Here is a 7568-nt window from a genome sequence, read left to right on the forward strand (position 1 = left end):
ATGCACCTTTGAAGGACTCCGGTAGTGCTTTTCTTATAAAGTTCTCCCTCATGGACTTTATAGCCTTTAGATCGCCGCACTATACAGCGTGCCTCGTTTTGGTCCTCTGAGAGTTTCTGCCTGGTAAGGTAGGCTAGGAATGGTTCTGTCCACGGGGCGATAACGGCCATTAGTACGTGGGTTGAGGTTGTGATTTCATTGGCAGAGCCTCCGATTATGTCAGATTGTTCGGCGTCGGACAATGTGGTTGGGTCTGGGCTAATATTGCCATGTTCCCCTTCCCATACTACGGATGGCTTGAACAGCCTTTCCAGGAAGATGTTGGGGGGGACCGCATCGCGTTTTGCGCCGATGCGTGCCAGGACGTCTGCCGCCTGATTGTTTTCTCGGGCTATATGGTGAAATTCGAGCCCCTCAAACCGAGCTGACATTTTGAGGACGGCGTTGTGGTAAGCTGCCATTTTTGGATCCTTGGCATCGAAGTCTCCATTTATTTGGGATATCGCGAGGTTCGAATCCCCGCGCACCTCTAGGCGTTGAATGCCCATGGATACTGCCATCCGGAGACCATGTAAAAGGGCCTCATATCCGGCTGCATTGTTGGAGTCCGTGTACATAATCTGGAGTACATATTGGACTGTGTCTCCTGTGGGGGACGTCAAAACGACGCCGGCCCCTAGTCCGGCCAACATTTTGGAACCGTCGAAGTGCATGATCCAGTTTGAATATGTGCCGTACTCTTTAGGGAGTTCGGCCTCCGTCCATTCTGCGATGAAGTCGGCCAAAACTTGCGACTTGATAGCTCTCCGTGGCCTATAAGTTATGTCGAACGGGAGGAGCTCGATGGCCTATTTTGCAATCCGGCCCGTTGTGTCACGGTTGTTTATAATATCGTTGAGTGGTACTTCCGATGCTACAGTGATTGAACACTCTTGAAAGTAGTGTCGTAGCTTCCGGGATGCCATGAATACCGCATATGCAATCTTTTGATAATGTGGGTACCGTGATTTGCATGGGGTGAGGACAGTGGACACATAGTAAACCGGCTTTTGAAGGGGTAATTTGTGTCCGTCCGTTTCCCGCTCGACGACGAGTACTGCGCTGACAACTTGATGGGTTGCTGCAATGTACAATAGCATTGGTTCGCCGATGTTTGGCGCGGCCAGGACGTGGTTTGTTGCCAATATGGCTTTTATTTCCTCGAGTCCGGTCGTGGCGGCATCCGTCCACTCGAAGTGTTCGGTGCGCCGAAGGAAGCGATAGAGGGGTAGCGCCTTTTCTCCCAACCGGGAGATAAAGTGGCTTAGAGCCGCCACGCATCCGGTTAATTTTTGTATTTATTTGAGGTCCTTTGGGATATCCAATTGTGACAAAGCTCGGATCTTGGCTGGATTTGCTTCGATTCCTCTACCGGATACAATGAAGCCCAAGAGCTTTCCGGCTGGAACGCCGAAAACGCATTTTTCCGGATTTAGCTTGATGTCATATGCTCGGAGGTTGTCAAATGTAAGCCTCAAGTCGTCTACTAGAGATTCGACATGTCTTGTTTTTACGACCACATCATCCACGTATGCCTCTACTATTTTCCCGATCTAGTTTGCCAGACATGTCTGAATCATGCGCTGATATGTTGCGCCGGCGTTTTTGAGCCCGAAAGGCATTGTGTTGAAGCAGAATGGGCCGTATGAGGTGATGAATGCCGTTGCGTCTTGGTCTGACTCGGCCATCTTGATTTGATGGTAACCGGAGTATGCGTCGAGGAAGCACAACGAATCGTGTCCTGAAGTGGCGTCGATAATTTGATCGATGCGGGGGAGGGGGAAGGGATCCTTTGGGCAAGCCTTGTTAAGGTCTTTGAAGTCAACGCACAGGCGCCAGGATTTGTCCTTCTTTGGTACCATCACCAAGTTTGCTAGCTAGTCCGGATGTTTTATGTCTCTGATGAATCCAGCCTCCAATAGTTTGGCTAGCTCCTCTCCCATTGCCTGTCTCTTGGGCTCAGAGAAACGCCGAAGGGCTTGTTTGACAGGTTTGAATCCTTTTAGAATATTTAAGCTGTATTCGGCCAGCCTGCGTGGGATTCCTGGCATGTCTGAAGGGTGCCAGGCAAAAATGTCCCAGTTCTCCCATAGGAATTCTCGCAGTGCGGCGTCTACATCGGGGTTTAATCGTGCCCCGATGGAAGCTGTTTTATTGGGGTCCGTTGGATGGACCTGGAATTTGACTATTTCATCCGCTGGTTTAAAGGAGGTGGACTTGAATCTTTTATCGAGTATCACATCGTCCCTGTTTATCCTGGAGCGCAGCGTAGTCAGTTACTCAGTCGCTAGGGCTTCGGACAGTGCCTCAAGGGCCAATGCGGCTGTCTTGTTTTCGGTGCGGAGTGCTATGTCCGGATCACTAGTGAGAGTGATGATTCCGTTCGGCCCGGGCATCTTGAGCTTCATGTACCCGTAATGGGGTATTGCTTGGAAGATTGTAAACGCTTCCCACCCCAGCGGAGCGTGGTATCCGCTACTGAATGGGGCCACTTGGAATGTGACCTCTTCGGACCTATAATTATCCGGCATGCCGAACACCACATCTAGTGTGATTTTTCCTGCACAACGCGCTTCCCGACTGGGGATTATTCCTCTAAAGGTTGTGTTGCTTCGCTCAATGCGGTTCCAGTCTATTTCCATTTTTTGAAGGGTTTCCTCATAAATGAGGTTTAATCCGCTGCCTCCGTCCATGAGTACCTTAGTGAGGCAAAAGCCGTCCACTATAAGACTGAGTACTAATGCGGCTGGTGCTCGAGCTGTTCGGATTTTAGGTTCATCACTGGCATTAAAAGTAATAGCCGTGTCACTCCATGGGTTTATTGTTGCTACTTGATAGACTTCGGCGAGGCTGTGGAGTGTTCTTTTTCGCATAGTATTTGATGCGAAAGTCTCGAAGACTGTTAAGACTGTACTGGAGTCCCTGAGGTGATTTTCCGCGGCCTCTGGAATTAGGAGATCTTCGCACCTTTTGGTCACCTGCCAGAGTATCCAACATGCTCTAAGGCTATGAGTTGGTGTGGCATCCTCTGTACTATGAATTTTACAGGGTCCATTAAGCCATCCCTCCAGTACGATTCCATGCCCTGTAGAGGGTTTTGGTTTTTTGGTTTTTAACCCGGGTGTCTGATGATGATGCACCCTTTTATTTCGGACGAGGTTTCTATTCAGGGCCGGATTGTCCCAAAATTTAGTTTCGGTTTTCCGGGCGCTTTCCATCGCACAATACTTTTGTACTATGGACGCCAAGTCAGAGAAGCGTGTAATATCACGACGACCTTTGGCGTTGAGGATTCCCTTGTCCGTGCAATTATTGCAAAAGATTGAGATTGCGTCTTCCTCGCGGCAGTCCTTTATCCTGTTCATAACCAGGAGGAACCTTGCTCAGTAATGATGTACTGTTTCTTCGGGCTTTTGCCTGATTTGGGATAGATCGCTTATGTTCGGGTGGGTGGGTGGAATTAAATCCGGAACTTCACCCAATCTAAGACTCAGAGGCCAAGGAGTTTCCGAACTCTGAAGTTTGGATTCTTGGATGTTGTCCAGTGAATCTAGCCTGTTACCTGATTCTAAGTTCAGGTCTTGAGTTACATCCTCCCCTCCGCGGGTATCCGGCTTGGAGGGATCGGAAATCCAGACGTAGCTAGTCCTTAAGATAGATGAAGAGTTGCCGCACTGTGCCTCTACCACAGCAACGTGATGGGTGACTTGGGGAGAATTAATTTCTCTTAGATCGGGTTTAAGCCCAACCTGGTCATAATCCGTAGTGACCCCCAAGGCGGCGATGCGATCCAAGAGCTCGTTTACGGAAGAGAGCTCCATTGGATCTAACTGCTCGACGAGTTCCAAGCTGACGTGAAGATTGCTTTTGATGACCCGAGAGGTCACCGTCGGCGCAACGGCCGAACAGGCGGTCATGAGAAAACCGCCTAGCCGGAGAGTTTGGCCGACAGCCAAGGCTCGCTTAGTAACGGCGCCGTCTTTAAAGACGGGAAGAGGCATCCTTCCTGATTGCGACGGCACAGAGTGTTGGGTTTCGTAGTAATTTCAAAAAAATTCCTACGCTCACGCAAGATCATAGTGATGCATAGCAACGAGAGGAGGAGAGTGTGATCTACGTACCCTTGTAGATCGACAATGGAAGCGTTTGGTTGATGTAGTCGTACGTCTCCACGGCCCAACCGATCAAGCACCGAAACTACGGCACCTCCGAGTTCTAGCACACGTTCAGCTCGATGACGATCCCCGGACTCCGATCCAGCAAAGTGTCAGGGAAGAGTTCCGTCAGCACGACGGCGTGGTGATGATCTTGATGTACTACTGCAGCAGGGCTTCGCCTAAACACCGCTACAATATTATCGAGGACTATGGAGGAAAGGGGCATCACACACAGCTAAGAATATGATCACGTGGATCAACTTGTGTTTCTCTGGGGTGCCCCTGCCTCCGTATATAAAGGCTCAAGGGAGGGGGGGTGCGGCCGGCCTAGGAGAGGCGCGCCAGGAGGAGTCCTACTCCCTCTGGGAGTAGGATCCCCCCCCCCCCCAATCCTAGTTGGAATAGGATTCGCGGAGGGGGGAAAAGAGAGAGGGGGGCCGGCCCCCTCTCCTTGTCCTATTCGGACCAAGGGAGGGGAGGGGCGCGCGGCCCATCTTGGGCTGCCCCTTCTCTTTTCCACTAAGGCCCACTTAGGCCCATATAGCTCCCGGGGGGTTCCGGTAACCTCCCGGTACTCCTATTTCACCCGGAACACTTCTGATATCCAAACATAGGCTTTCAATATATCAATCTTTATGTCTCGACCATTTCGAGACTCCTCGTCATGTCCGTGATCACATCCGGGACTCCGAACAACCTTCGGTACATCAAAATGCATAAACTCATAATATAACTGTCATCGTACCCTTAAGCGTGCGGACCCTACGGGTTCGAGAACAATGTAGACATGACCGAGACACATCTCTGGTCAATAACCAATAGCGGGACCTGGATGCCCATATTGGCTCCTACATATTCTGCGAAGATCTTTACCGGTCAGATCGCATAACAACATACGTTGTTCCCTTTGTCATCGGTATGTTACTTGCCCGAGATTCGATCGTCGGTATCCCATACCTAGTTCAATCTCGTTACCGGCAAGTCTCTTTACTCATTCTGTAATACATCATCCCGCAACTAACTCATTAGTTGCAATGCTTGCAAGGCTTTAAGTGATGTGCATTACCGAGAGGGCCCAGAGATACCTCTCCGACAATCGGAGTGACAAATCCTAATCTCGAAATACGCCAACCCAACATGTACCTTTGGAGACACCTGTAGAGCTCCTTTATAATCACCCAGTTACGTTGTGACGTTTGGTAGCACACAAAGTGTTCCTCTGACAAACGGGAGTTGCATAATCTCATAGTCATAGGAACATGTATAAGTTATGAAGAAAGCAATAGCAACATACTAAACGATCGGGTGATAAGCTAATGGAATGGGTCATGTCAATCAGATCATTCAACTAATGATGTGATCTTGTTAATCAAATGACAACTCTTTGTCCATGGTTAGGAAACATAACCATCTTTGATTAACAAGCTAGTCTAGTACAGGCATACTAGTGACACTCTGTTTGTCTAGTTATTCACACATGTATTATGTTTCCGGTTAATACAATTCTAGCATGAATAATAAACTTTTATCATGATATAAGGAAATAAATAATAACTTTATTATTGCCTCTAGGGCATATTTCCTTCACAGAGGAACTCTCAATGAAAGCACCAATGTCGGTGTCAAAACCGGCGGATCTCGGGTAGGGGGTCCCGAACTGTGCGCCTAGGCCGGATGGTAACAGGAGGCAAGAAACACGATGTTTTACCCAGGTTCGGGCCCTCTTGATGGAGGTAAAAGCCTACGTCCTGCTTGATTAATATTGATGATATGGGTAGTACAAGAGTAGATCTACCACGAGATCAAGGAGGCTAAACCCTAGAAGCTAGCCTATGGTATGATTGTTGTATGATGAAGTTGTCCTACGGACTAAAACCCTCCGGTTTATATAGACACCGGAGAGGGTTAGGGTTACACAAAGTCGGTTACAGTGGTAGGAGATCTAAATATCCGCATCGCCAAGCTTGCTTTCCACGCCAAGGAAAGTCCCATCTGGACACGGGACGAAGTCTTCAATCTTGTATCTTCATAGTCCTGGAGTCCGGCTACCCGGACACCCCCTAATCTAGGACTCCCTCAGCTGTGTTGTGGATCCAGTGACAGTAGTAGATTGGGATTCTTCCTTGTACCACCCATCGCATCGCCAATCTTTCCCCCTCCTCTGTAGGCCTCAACAATGTCAGGGGAAAGGCGGTGTTGTGGATCCGGTGACAGTAGTAGATTGGGATTCTTCCTTGTAATTAGGGTTGCTAAGTCGCGGGCGCATTGACCATGGCTATGGTGGCGGCGACACTCCATGTCCTGGTCCGGGCTAGCAAGGCAGGGGCGATGTCCCCGAGCTAGAATAATGTCATTCTCGCCTTATCTTCGCACCAGTGGTGCGTTTAGCACCCTCGAAGGGCACGTGAAGGTGTGTCTCAAACCTAGATCCAAACATATACACATTCTCACAAGTTGATAATATTTCAAACATATAAAGGACCAAAAGAAATTAACGTAATTCTTAGATGAAAGAGACGTTGCAAGCATGTCTTTGGTTTGATCATTGTAAACGTCGAGCATGTTGACCGAAATGTTGTATGTGACACTCTCTCTCCCCTCTCCTCTGCAACATGGCTGCCGGATGCTTTCCGTGCCAACTCATTTGCTCTTTAGTTTCATGTCTAGATGTACAAGCAATAATGCAATACATTTATCAAGATAAATATTAAGTTGAGTAAATGCATCGTTGTTTAATGGAAGGATGGATGTAAATGCATTGACCTTCCCCGGTAATATATCTTGTATTCGGAATGTTGGCGGCACTAGCTTAGCCATTTAAAAACATTATCTATCTAAATTATCTTTAAAATACAAATAATCCATCAATAAATCAGAATGTGCCAACCAACAGTATATATAGAGACAACATTGATAACGAGTTATGAGCTTCGATCTACAAAGATTGCATGGAGATAGAGTTGATGGAGATGGTTTTATGGCACCAATTATGTCCACAAGTGTTCATAGTATATGATGAATTTAGCATCTCTATTTCCACATTTCTGTCAACCTTTTCCTTTCTCACTCTATTTTTGGAGACATATTTTATGATGGAAGGTGGAGGGTCGATTTCCGCTTCAGCAGCACTTGATTGCGCTTGTAGAGTGTGCATGATAAGACATAGATCACTAGTGGTGGAGCTTCATATGTTAGAGATACGACACACAATCAAACACGATGAAGAATGAAAACAAGCAAGGGATACGGGATTTTAATGTGGAAACCCCCTTTAACACGAAGGAGAAAAAACCAAGGACGCCAGCCAGACAAACTTCACTGTATCAGAGGAGGTTTAAAACGTCAGGAATTTACAGCCGATCAATTATCCTA

Source organism: Triticum dicoccoides, chromosome 5A, assembly GCF_002162155.2.
Source record: "Triticum dicoccoides isolate Atlit2015 ecotype Zavitan chromosome 5A, WEW_v2.0, whole genome shotgun sequence".
In the NCBI taxonomy this organism is placed as follows: Eukaryota; Viridiplantae; Streptophyta; class Magnoliopsida; order Poales; family Poaceae; genus Triticum; species Triticum dicoccoides.